The 13,673-nt window shown below is 48.8% G+C and overlaps 1 long non-coding RNA gene across 1 annotated transcript; it reads right to left on the reverse strand.

The window, feature by feature from the left end:
- Positions 1-4,412: 4,412 nt before the first annotated feature.
- Positions 4,413-9,760, reverse strand: LOC309335321. The gene is made up of 3 exons (XR_014153443.1): positions 9,526-9,760; positions 7,070-7,143; positions 4,413-4,660 (listed from the first exon to the last, which is right to left on the reverse strand). It is a non-coding gene; the product is annotated as an uncharacterized lncRNA (long non-coding RNA).
- Positions 9,761-13,673: the final 3,913 nt, after the last annotated feature.

A 13,673-nucleotide genomic window follows, 5' to 3' on the forward strand; every position in this document is an offset into this window, starting at 1 on the left:
TCATGGGGGTGTGGATGAGGACTAATCCTAGATATGTTGGTGTCTGAAGTGGAGCACAGATGGTGCTGTGCCCACACAAGGGTTATCTCTTCAGACAGATATGCTGTACCATTCAGACACCAATCCCAGCCTTTATCTATGACACAAACCTTTGTACCACCTGAAGCAGGTCATTTCATCCTGCTCCATTGTAGAACTGGCCCTGAACCATTTCAAATGGGGAATATGGCTAACACCTCCTCCCCCAGCACTATTGTCCCAGTCATATGAAGTCAGGGTCAAAAGAATCATAGAATTGTAGAGTTGGAAGGGACCATGAGGATCATTTAGTCCAACCCCTGCAATGCAGGACTCCTTTTGCCCAACAGGGGCTCAAACCCACAACCCTGAGATTAAGAGTCTCACGCTTTACCAGCTGAGCTAGTTGCTATTAACTTCTTTTGAAGGAAAAAAAGACAGCAATCAGGAGTCTCCTCACACCCAAAGGATTTCTTATCTGGTTACTAAGTCAGCAGTTTGTTATTCAGGTGTGTCATTTTCACTTTATATTAATGAACAAGACAGTCAGGCATGGACTATAGCTTCCTAAGATCACTAAGTAAATTCCGCTTCAGAAACAGCTAACCATTTTTTTGCTACTTAGGACCCATTTGTAGAATAAACAAAGAGGAGTTTCAGGTCTTGCTGGACGTAAGTGGAACAGACTCCCTCACAAGATGGTAGGGTCTCCTTCATTGGAGGTTTTTGGGCAGAGGTTGGATGGCCATCTGTCATGAATGCTTTAGTTGAGATCCTGCCTTGCAAGGAGTTGGACTAGGGAACCCACAAGGTTGTATAATTCTATGTTCTCCCTTGGACCGTTCCCTATCGCTGGGGTTGCTAATGTGTCACCAGTGGGTGCTCTGACACTCTTGAGGACCTATCCTCAGGTGCATGAAGCCTATGAGCCCCTATCCTGCTCCTCACACATACACTGCCCCCTTTGTCATGAGATGGCAAGGGTGATTACCACCATCCCTGGCCCCAAAACTACATAGAGCTGAAGAAGGAAGTCAGAAGAGCAACACTTCCTCTTTCATCTGAATGTGCTTTTCCCAGGCTCAGATCAGCACCTGGGCTGGCGAAAAAGTGTATATTGGACTCCAACTCCCTATCAGTCCTAGCCAGCACGACTAGTGGCCAGGGAAGGTAGGAGATAGAGTCCTGTGGAGGGTCACAGGTTCCCCATCCCAGATGTCATGTTTTACTTACTTCTCTTCCTGTCCTGTCTCACAGTTTCAGCCTATTATCTTTATCCTCAACATTTTTGCTTGTGTATCTTTTATTCCCTGCACTTTAAACATGTTACGTGTCTCTGTTTCCCTTCGCTGACTTCCTCTATTGTTCCATTTTAAATTTAAACTTTTGACCTTTAAGCCTCCTCGCGGTCTTGCTCCTTCTTCTTTATCTATCTTCATTGCTTTCTGCCTCTCCTCCTTCTTAGCTGCTCAGTCTATCAAATACGCATCTTACTAACCCTCCTTTAAGCGTCCCCACTTTTGTGGCTTGGGTTTTTCTTGGCCCCTTGTGCACTGAATTCTCTCACTTCAGATACTCAGCTGGCCTCTTTGCCTTGCTTTAGGATATTATTAAAACACTCGCCGTGCTCTCTCTTGCATTTCTGTGTGTTTTCTTCTTTTCTTATTGTTACGATTATTAATTGAATAGTTTTTAACTCTGTCTTGCTTCCTTTTGCTTTCATCCAGCAAAGTTCTTTCTTTCCCTCCTTACAACTCCCCTTTCCTTTGGTCTCATGTATTTTAAATTGTGAGCCTCAGGGAAGGAGCTCTGCTCAGGTACAGTTCTTAGTATATATTAGGCATTTTATAAATAATAAACAATGACGACGCTATGTGAGCACTCGATGCAAATGGCTGCAATGGTACAAAGTGGGGCTGGGGCAGAGGGGGTGACTTGTTCCAGGATCACAAAGCCCATATGCACAGACCTCTTTGCTTGAACATGGGGTATTCTTCTAGGTGTGCCACGGAAATGAGGCTGTGTGGCCTCAGAAGTATCAAGCGGCAAAGTCCCAAACCCAGTGCAGAGCTCTTTGGTGGGGTCTTCCGGGTGGAGGCTACTAGACACAGGGCCACCAACCGAGTGCTGTTACACTGAGACAGAGGTCCCTGTTTTTCCCTGCTCCGAGGCTAGGCGTTTCCTCCACACCCCCTTTTCCCTGGCAGGGACTTCTTTCCAAGCCTGTCAGAATTATTTTGTCTGATTGTACCTGCTGCAGAAAATCAACCTGATTACCTTCCTTGATGTAGATCTATCTGAACAGCTGGGGGCGGGGGGACTCCATTATCACCAGCCCAGCTCTCCCAGAGTGCATGTAGCTCCTGACAGGTGAGAAGCTGTGCACTGCACAGCGCCTGCAATGGCTGGGAGCCAAAGCCCAGCAGCGCATACAGAGAGACGGAGAGGGAGCTGCATGTGAGAGCTGGAGCCATCAAGGCACGCAAAGGCCAAAATGCTGCTGGAGAGGAGCCAGTCTTGGGAGAGCTTCTACTGGGCACACCGCATGCTGGCATGGACACCACGCAGCCTGCTTTTTGCACACCATCTCTCTTTTTCTGGCCCCATAGCCCATCAGAGGTTCCATGTGGATAGCTACATCTGAGCAAGGGTCCAACACATGCTAGGAGACCACCTGGCTAACTCTTGACTATTTAGCATTGTTAAATGGTAATGAGCTAGTAGCAAAGCCCCACCATGACAGCCAGTAGTTAATTGTGCTACTTAATGCCGAAGCAATGCCATTGAAAGAATCCCCAGCCTCTGAGTGAGTAGAGGAAGGCAACCTGTAGGATCGGAGGTCTTCTAGTAGGCAGGGCACTTCCAGGGGTGACAGCTGAGTGTGATGTGTTCTGTCATGCCTTTGGATGTGGGACACCAGTGTGGCTGCCCCATGGATGAACATCTGCTTACAGAGGCTTTCTCCGGAGTTCTAGCCTTCCCAGTGTGGAAATTAAATTTTAAAGAAGACTTCATTAGCCAAGAGAAAGCTTTTCATGAGCCTAATTGTGGTGGGGGAGCAATGGGGTGCAGGTGGGGAGGGGAAAGCTGTGACTCATTTGTGGTGCCCACAACAGTTCCTCCAGGTTGCAGATGCACCCATGGGCCCAAAGGGATTAAAGATGCCAGTTTTAGGGGTAGGAGTGTCCTGTCCCCCCGCCTTCTTCCTACCACCAAGAGTCAGGGTTTGCCTTCTCTGGGTCATCTGAAGGGCTTTTGTAAGATAAGTTGGGATTTTTTTATTATTTCTGGGCCAGGAGAGCTTACTGCTTGAAGTGGGGCAAGGAGGTATGAGTATTTATCATAGAGCCACAGGCAGGCATTTAATCGTGTTACAAGAGCAGACAGCAGCACTTTATGGGGTAGGTGTTGCATAGCCAGTTGTCCCCCTGGGAAACAAGCTGCAGTTGGTCTTTATCCCAAGCATGACCTGCTTCTTATCCCAGCCAGAGACAAAAGCCTGGGAGGGAGGGAAGAGTGTATGTTTGTGGTAGGCAGTGAGGGACAGGGACGGGTTAAGCTGGATGGAAACAGGCCAGCTTTGGACTTTGTTAAATGGAAGGAAGGGAAGAAAGAAAAGGGAGGAGGAGTGGAGCACAAAGGGGTACTAGCATCCAGCTGAAAGCACAAAGTGGGGAGGGTGGTATGGTTTGGGCTGGAACAACCCTTTCGGTAGCCTCATTTGCACTCCTGAAATCCTTCCCTTCTGCTGCTCTGCATCTGTATGTTTCCCTCCACCTCTTCCCTGCCACCTCCTGCAAGATCAGGTGCACTTGCTTCAGGGATGGAGTCTTTGTGTTGAACTGTAATGAGATTTCTGCTTGGCTGAGTGGAGAGACGATCCAAAGCAGACGTCTTGCACTGTCTCCCCAAGCCATGCTGCAAGCCTGCCCATTGTAGCTCTCCCTCACAAGCATTGGCCCAGCTTCTGTGAGATGAAAAACCATCCTCCCTGATACTGATGTCAATTGGGGTCAGGAGCAAGCACCATGAGGCTGGCTACCCTAAAAACCTATCAGAAACCCTAACATGTTTCAGACGTGATGCTACACCATAGTTTACCATTACCTGCATGAAGCTGCTCCTTCCTCGCACGGCACAGGCACGAGGGGGAATCATCCATTTCCATTTTTCACTAACCACAGGTTCTTGTTGCATCCACACTGCAAACTGCCTTAAGTTTAAACTGGTTTATTGAACAAACCAGGACCATAAACCAACATTTGAAGGTGGCTTGTTTGAACCAACCACAGTGAAAACTAACTAGCTTGTCCTGGTTCACACCAAACACCACAATGGGTGGGATTCATCTAAGTTACTGTCAGAGCACATGCTGGTCAGTAAATCACACAAAGTTCAAAGTTGGAGTTAACTCTTTATTAGCAAAACCATGATCTTGGCAGACTTGGCGGAGAATCACGCCTAATGAACACAACAGCTCATTCCCTGTGGGTCTTACTCCATGAAATCAGTTGCCGAGGCTCAACGTCCCTGCCTTCCCACAGCTTGTGTCTCCTCCTCTCCAGGGCTTTTTCCAAGTAGTCAGAGACCACGCCTTCATGCAGCCTATCATTGTTCTGCTCTTTTCAGCCCTCTTCTTGTTCTGGGAGACAGGGGGGAAGGGAGCTTCTTACAGCAGGAGGGGGAGACATCTGTGACACTAGCCTGACTCATCTCTTCCTCTTGCCTCTTGGCCTCCCTCCTTCCACTCTCTTGCTTCAGCATCTGCCTCTGGTTCTGGAACTTATCTCTGCCACTGACTCTCCCAACTCACTCTCCCAAGCCATGCTACCTCGTCAGCTTCTGAACCCTCCTCTTCCCAGTCTTCTCCCTTTTCGCCTTCTGACCATTCATCGCTGTCCCACCACCACTCCCAGGGCTCTGAACCTTCTTCCCTTGGGTGTTCCCCAGCTGGCTCCTCTCACCATTCCCCTGTGTCCAACCAGTCCATGACAATTACTGTGTGCACAGACTGAAGTCTAGTCATGCAATGGTGCTTCTCCTCCTCCCCTCCCTCACCCGCTAAATCTGTTCGGGGGGGGGGAGTTGGGGAAACACCAAGAACAGATTTAGGAAGTGCACAAGGGGAGCAAATCTCACTTTGTGAGTGGACTTGATTCTGTGCACCCATATCCCACTGAGCATGACCCTGAATTCCACCCAATGTGGTTAGTTGAAAATGGAAGAACTTAACTTGCCTCTGATTTCTTCACAGGAACCAGCATTCAGAAGCATATTGCCGCTGATACTGGAGGCAATATATATCTAGCCTTTGTGACTAGCAGCCGTTGACAACCTTATCCTCTGTGAATGTGTGTAATTCCCTTTTAAACTATGAAATTCATTACCAAAAGATGTAGTGATAGATGCCATCAGTATAACTTGTGGTGGCAAATTCCATGATTTAACTGTGCATTATGCGAAAAAGCTCTTCCTTAATCAAATTTTGACAGTATGCTCTGTCAGGCCCTCATGTTGCAATGCACACACAAATTCCCATTGCTCGGATGTAGCTGCAAGAATGGGGGTGAGGTGGAGGTCCTGGTGAACTCCTGCCTGTAATCAAGCATGACATGCAGACTACTATGACTACTCAGCAAACTTAATGGCAGAATTGGGATCTGAACTCTGATCTTCCTGTTCAAAGTTTAACACTATCCACGCTGGCACAGTTTGTCCTTCACTGGAGGCTGAGCAGGGACAGCAATGGTCAGGGATATATTAAGTCAATGTGACAGACAGCAGTATATCTCACCTCCATGTAGTGGATTGGACAGATGACCTGGGATCACTTGCAGCCTCACAATGCTTTGATTCTGCTGTGACTCAGTGCTTGTTAAACTAAAGGGCAATTTATATGGCCATGGTTATGGCTTAATTCAATCTGTGCAGCCACTGTTTTCTCCTAGCACGAATGGAACATGCGCATGGCAAACTGGTCATGTGCATCAGACCTCCATAAGCACAAACTGACAGCATGCCATCGATAAGCTGTGGGAGAAAATCCACATAGCTCATTGTGAGCACGCCAGCGATTTGTGCTTGTGCCAGGCCAATGCACATGACCAGTTTGCCACAAGCACATTCATTCAGCTTATGCAGGATTGGGATGGCAGGGAAGGTGGTCTGCACAATTTGCAAAACAAGCCCCCAAAGACTTGAGCAAATATGTGTAAAGATTGTTTCTCCCTGCACAGTGCTCTGCTGAATTTTGTACAGCGATAAGCAACATGGATTCCCTCTGTCACAATATAATTTCTTTTCTGACAGCCCCCAGGGAGGCCCTTCCATCTGCATGCCTGCCCAATAGGCTTAGGGTGTTCTCACAACTGATGCTAAAAATGGCTTCCAGTCTGGAATATGTCATTTGTGAATGTTATTAATGTGGAATACGGGGGGAGAGAACCATTTTAAAAAGGAACATACATTCTAGCCATTGTACGCTTTATGTTACGGCTGCTTAAACTAAGTGAAGTGAACAGCATCTGTTTTTTAAAAAAAATTAGCAAAGAGGATGGATTTTTGCAGATACCAAGGAAGAGATTGTAATCATCACTGTGTGTGAGCATGCATGCGATTTCAATTTAGGGATCTGCTCAGATGTGTTTGTGTACTTGTGCGCACATTTATCATTTTCACCCTTTCACTAATTTCCCTTCAATAGAAGCTAAACCGGATTATTTATGAACTGTCAGTCCAGCTACTGCATGATCCCCCCCCCAGCTGCTTCCTTCTTCTTTTGGGGTTGGGCAGGAGACATAGGAGTGAACAGGTATATTTGCATAAATTTATAGAATCATAGAATGGTACTGACCTGCCGGTAGTGGGTCTCTCCCCCCCCCCTTTTTGCCCACCTCCTGTCTGCAGGGACCTCACCTGTTCTCCAAGAATTCTCAAAGAATATAGATAGAGGCTTTGAGATTACACCTGCAAGCTCCTTTAGTACCCTTGGATGCAGCTCATCAGGCCCTGGAGATCTGAATTCATTTAAAGTAGCTAGGTGTTCACTTACCACCTCTTTTCCTGACTTTGGCTGCAGCTCCCTCTTTGCATTATTCTGTTATCACCAGGTTGGTCACTGCTTTCCTTTTGGGTAAAAACAAAGGCAAAGTAGGTGTTGAGCAGTTCCCTTTGTCCCCCAACAGCATTTCTCCATCTTCTCCATGCAGAGGACCGCTTGTTCTTGCTTTTGAACATAGCCAAAGAATCCTTTTAACTTTATTCTTAACCTCTCTTGCAAGCCTGAACTCATTCTGAGCTGTGGCCCACCTGACCTTCCTGAAACTGTTGGCTACTTGTGTATACTCTTCCTTCGTGATTTTCCTTTTCTCCCATTTCTTCTACATGCCCCTCTTACATCTGAGCTCATCTGCAAGCTCCTTAAGCAGCCACACCACTTTCTATAGATGCCGTCCACTTCTGTTTCTTGTTGGAATTGTCTGCATTTGAGCCTTCAATAGTTCACCTTTAAGAAACTCCCATCCATCTTGGACTCCCTTCTCTTTTGAGTATTTCTGAGTATAGGATCTCATCCAGTAGTTCCTTAAGCTATTTGAAACCAGCCTCCTTAAAGTCCAAAGTATAAAGAGAAGATCCAACATCTTTGATTCAGGAAGGAGGCAGATCATAGGAATAGATTGCACTCTTTATAACTAAACTGGCATCCTTGTTGAATTTTACCTCATTTCTGCATTACCTCTGTATATTCAGTAGTGGGATACAAAACTAAAATGAAGTGAAGGAAGCACTCTTAATAATAGAAGTGCAGTGCTTGCTGCAGACTTGAGTGCAAAATCTGAAGTGGTGAAACAGGGCCTAGAGAAAAAACACAAAAAAATGCTGGGGGTTGCACAACAAAATCTTGTCTGGACTTTGCCACAAACACAGACTCTGCCAATTGTACTATTGGGACAAGGAAGTCAGTAGCACCGGGGTTGACTTATGTGCTTGGACACCCACATCCAGCCGGCTGGGTGTCAGCAAAAGCCTTCACCTGGAAATGCCTCCACATCCCAACCCACCCAAAAAGAACTGCAGGCATTGAGTCAGTGGTTCAAGCATTCATGAACATCCTTTGATTACTCACCAGGATGATTTGCAGCTGAAAGTGAAAACCAACTCCATAAAAAAGCAGAGTCCTCATTTGATGCTGCAGTAATGAAGAATAACCGTATCTATGTGAACTGGCCCTTAGTTTGCATTTTATGGCTTCCTTCATCCAATATTCACCTTCCTGCTATCTTTGCAAGGAGCCCCTAATAACAAATAAAAGGGCGTTGCTTCTAGCTGCTCTTTGCACTGCTCTCTGGATTTCTCTATACACAATCTCTGACCTCAGCGGACAGCCTTCCACTGCTCACTCACATTTCGCATGCAACTGAGGCAGGTCCGATGTAGGATTTCCTCCAAAGAGGTCAAAATAGTTTTCAAGGTCCCCACTCCACCTCCTTCATCCTCACAACTCTGGGAGAGAGTCAGAGAGTGACGGGTTCAAGGTCACCAGCAGATTTTACAGAAGTGCTGGGATCTGAACTCAGGTTATCCCTCCAGTACCACCCCTGTGCAAAGCCAAGGACACTGCGCGACTGCCTCAGCCAGCAAAGCATGAGACGTTTAATCTCAGGGTTGTGGGGGTTGGGCAAAAAGATTCCTGCATTGCAAGAGGGTTGGGCTGGATGACCCTTGCGGTCCCTTCCAGCTCTGACATTCTATGATGCCAACCCCAGCATCACACATACCAAGCAAAGTATACCAATCCTCTACAGAAGTACCAGCAGTGGCGCAGTTAGGTACTATTAACTCTGAACGCAACTGGGCTTTTCCAGACGTTAATGTGTTCCTTCAAGTCGCTTCAGAACGTGACCTACAACGTTTTGGGTCCCTCAGGAGTGAGGCTGTGGACCAGGGCCAGATTTAGGTTCGATGAGGCCCTAAGCTTCTGAAGGTAATGGGGCCCTTTATATGTCCAGCTGTCCTTTGTCAACAACAAATTGCCGCTGTTTTTTGTGCTGAATATATGCTATATAGTAATTTATAGACCTAATAGGTATCTAAAGCCATTTTGCACATAACAAATAGGAGCCTACACAACACAAAACACTGTTGCTGTATGTAGGTTTTATTTTATTTGTTTTTTATTTATATTTTGGAAATTTACATCCAGGTTTTTTTTGCTTTAAATTTTTTTGGGGCCCCCAAGAGAGTGGGGCCCTAAGCTATAGCTTGTTTAGCTTATACGTAAATCCGACACTGCTGCGGACTTGTGGCCCCAAAGTCTTGCGCTGACGCTCTCCCTAGTTAGCCCAAGTGAACTGTGCGAGACGGGCGGGCTTTTCCATCCCTGTAATTTCACGTGCCCCGGCCCGCCAGTCCCTGCCAGCGTGCGAGCTTGTCATTGGCGGCGTTTCCTTCCCCCATCGCGGGGAGGCCGGGAGGCTGCTCGGGATAATTGGCTTTGAATCTGTTTACCTCAGCACTCGTCGTCTCTCTCGCTCTCCGCTCCCACTTCGCCGCGGCGTCTCGGAAGCCACCGGGAGCTGCGCCCGCGTCCCGTTCTTCGCGCGTCGGGGGAAGAGGCAGCGAGGGACGCAGGAGGGAGGAGGAGGAGGAGCAGCCGCCGCCGGGCAAAGCCGCCTCGGGCAAAGCCGAGCCGAGCGCTTTAATTAGCGGGCGCTCCCCGAAGAAGAGAGGCGGCAACGCGGAAGAAGAAACGCCCGGCCGGCAAGGCGGCGTCACGCAATCGGCGGCGCCGTATTTCCGTTTTTACGATTGTTTCTATTAACCCGCCTTGCACCCGAACGCCCCAGGGCGGCCGACAGCAATAGAGCGAATGCAAATTAAAACCCAACCCCGCTTGCTCGATCCTCGCATATTCCTGCTTTGCAGAGGGTCCTCAGGGCCCCTTCCAACTCTACAATTTTATGATTTTAAAAGGGAAGAGTTTATCAGGAGTCTTTCCCCCAGCCGTTTCGAATAAAGCAGGCGGTGGGGGAACCCCAGCAAACCACCATGTCAGTTAAATGAACAACGCTCTTATTTGTGGGTTCTATAAATTGCCTTTTTTATTTGCGGCCTACAAGAACAGGCGTTTCGCGTTAGACTAGAGGCTCCCTCGCGCCCCCTGCGAGCGCCACGTGCTTCATTAGGGCCTGGAGGGTAGAAGAGGAAGAGAGCGGGGGAGCGCATCCCGCTGCCAGCGCCGGCCCTCCGCGCGCTCCTAGGTGACCTCCTTTTGAATGCCTCGTGGAAACTGGGCCAGATTATAGGCTCATCAAACCATCAGTCGCCGCAGGCAGCGAGGGGAGGGGGGGGGGCTTTCTCGTCACCCAGTTTCCCACCAAGCACACACAGCTTGCCTTGCACCCCCAACAGTGTCACCAAGCCTCCAAAAAGCTCTTCCCGTTCCTGGCACTTTCTTACTCCTGTGACGCCGTCGCTGGGCATCAGTTCGGCCTGTGTGATTTAGACGGTGTCTTGGCGGGCAGCGGAGAAGAAATGGATGGAGAAATCGCGAGGGTTTGTGGCTGGAGCCCATGGATTCCTCCCCCTCCCCCCATCTCGAAACGCTGGATCGGCGCCGGCGCCTGGATGGGAGACGGGGTGGCCAATCTGTTGCCGCCGTCGAAGAGCTGTAAAGGGAGGCGAGAGAGGGGCAGTTTCACCCCTGGCAAGTCTTTTCCTGATGCAAGCCCTCTTCGGCCGCTTTTCTCCCAACTCGGCGTATTTCGAGACTCGGGGGGAAACCGCGGCCGGATGGACACACACAAACACACACACACACACACAAACACACACTTTCTTGTGCGAGGTGTGCGAGTAGACAGTGGATTGGGGGCATCTCGGCGTGCTCGCGAGGAAAATGCTGCTGCAGCTGCTTGGCCCTCGTACAAAACCCACGCGCTTCAAAGCGATGTGTTGCACGGCAGACTGCTGTGACCATGTTGCTGGAAGCCAAGGAGGCGTCCTTAATGGAGCCTCGCTGTGTGGCAGGTGCAGGCAGGAACAGGATGATCGGTTGCCTATCTGGGCGTAAGGAAGGGAATGAGATTGCGGCTGAAAACCTGTAAACACACACTTACCTGGGAGTTTGTGCCATAGAACGCCACCACACACAAGTCAGCATCACTCTCTGGATAATGCTTCACAAAACAGGAAGCTCCTTTCACCTGAAGGGAGAGAGAGAGAGATCAGTCAAAAGAGCATGAGACTCTTGAGCTCAGGGTCATGGGTTTGAGCCCCACATTGGGCAAAAGATTCCTGCATTGCAGGGATTGGACTAGATGACTCTTATGGTCCCAACTCTATAATTCTGTGACTCTGTGAAACCCAAAGGAAAATGAGAAGAGTTTCCACTTCTCCCTTTGGGAACTTTTCCCCACATTGGTTGGCTGAGTCAGTTTCCCTTCATGAATCAAGAGTTTGCCCTGGAATGTGCCCACCTAACCTGCCTCACACACATTGCAGGGAACAGAATGCGTTACAGAAGACTAGCTTTCCAGAAGCTTGTCTTCCGTCACTGAATGTTAAGTCCAGAGCCAGGAGCTGGTCAGCAACTCAGTGTCCATGAAGTTAACTCTTTATTCAAAGAAATCAAAACAGCTCAGGCCTAGTGATCATAGCAACTCTTCCCAGTAGGTGTTGCCCCAATGAGGCAGTTGCAAGGACTGGAGGACCCTGCCTTCCTACAGCTCTCAAGTTTCCTCCTCCCCAGGTCCTTCCCCAGCAACCTGAGGCTCCTTCATCTTGTTTCTCTTTGCTCTGCCTTCTTCATTTCCCCTGATTTCTAGGAGACCAGAAGGGAGAGGAGCTGGTTACAGCAGGAGCAGGAGACTCCCTGGCTTCTTCAGCAGCCTGCCTCGACTCTACCTCTTGCCTCCCCTTCCTCTCCAGTCTCTGCTTCTGCCTCTGCTTCTGGACCTCTCTCTGCCACAGCCTCTTCCTGCTCACTAAACCCTGTTGCCTTTTCAGCTTCTGACACCTCCAATTCTGCTCCTACTTTGCCCTCTAACCACGCATCTTCGTCCCACCACCAATCCCTTTTCTCTGAGTCTTTCCTCCCTGGGGGTTCCCTCCCACCACTCCTCTGCATCCGGCCAGTCCATGACACATTCCCTGATAAGCTTCCAAGGGGCCCTAGGAAGGAAGAATCCACTTTTCCTCCCCTCCCCTAGGAGCCAGAGGAGTACCCAAGCGAGATTTCCTGCAAGAGTTGGTTTTGGAGACCCAGTTATCACCGGAGGTTAATTCAGGCGTCCAGGCTGTGCTCGAAAACGGCTTCCTGTCTTTAGGAAGTCCCTGGACCTCACTTGCACAGATTGACTTGCCCATTAGCTTTCTCATAGACGGCTTCTCCCACCCTTTTACCCTTTCATGGCTCCCCAGCTCTTGGAAAGCCTGGACTGGCCACATGGGCTCCACAGCTGTCAGAGCCAGCAAGAAATTTCAGGCCTGATTGATTTAAATAAGGAAAAAATCCCTACCATGTTGACCGAGTGACACAGCATCGATCGCAATGGAGGGAAAGTGGCCATCAATCACCCAGCTGCCTGCCTACTCTGGGCAGTGGTGGGGGGAGAGAGAGGAGAGAAGGAGGCCTCCTTCTCCTCTTGAAGGATACTGCTAAGGGAACAAACCACAGCAGAGAAGGAAGCACACTGGTGTTACCTGAAGATAAGCAAAGCTTGGCATGACATGACAGGGGCAGTTCTGTGTGCTTCGACCCAGAACTGTCCCAATTGCTTAGGAAGAAGGAGGAGTGATATTTCCAATTAAAAACAAAACGAGGGGTGTGCAAGTGAGAATTGGACTGTGGAAACTTTTCTCCATATATGTTTTTCTCAGCCAAATGCCAGGTCCTGGAATGGCTGGGATAAAAGTGCAGAGAGATGCTGGGGCAGAGAATGGAATCAGAGTTTGAGGCCACAGTCTCAGATGAACCAGGAGCTATGGGGTGAAGAGTAGGTCACAACTGAAGGCAGAGCTATAGCGGAGTGGGGGGTGGGTACAGGGTACAGCCAGGAACAAACCAAAGGCCGACCACAGGATACAGGAACCTAAATCCCTTTCAGGCATTCTCTAATTGTGTGTGGAGAAAAGAGTTGGAGGACCCACTGGATCACCACCCTGTGTCCATGCTGGATCTCCCCATGCTGAGAGATGACAGGATCATCCGCATGCTGGGGGAATGTCTGGAGGAGGAAACCTCTAAGGACTGAGAAACACACACACACCCCACATGCATGAAATAAGGTCATCAGTGTATTACCTCACAGGTCACCAGTCAATGTGAAGCACCCAGGTCAAGAGCTGAGCCCAGCAAATGCACAATAAAGTCTGTTAAAGTCTGTTTAATGGTGTGTGTATATAATTTTTTCATAAATAAAAGTAAAAAATCCGAAAGTTTACGTTCCTAAATATCGCTGTTGTTTTCTGTTAACCCAAGTAAAAAGATAAACAATGAGACCTGAATTCTGCACCAGCTGAAGTTTCCGAACTGTCTTTAGAGGCAGCCCTGCATATAACACATTGCAGTAATCTAGATAGGCTGGTTCCGCCTTTTAAAAATAAGTAGGCGGCCAGGGACGGGCCTGAACTCCCCCACTGTGAATACAGCGGAG

This window comes from Podarcis erhardii (genome assembly GCF_964252035.2).
Source record: "Podarcis erhardii genome assembly, chromosome: 2".
Lineage (NCBI taxonomy): Eukaryota > Metazoa > Chordata > Lepidosauria > Squamata > Lacertidae > Podarcis > Podarcis erhardii.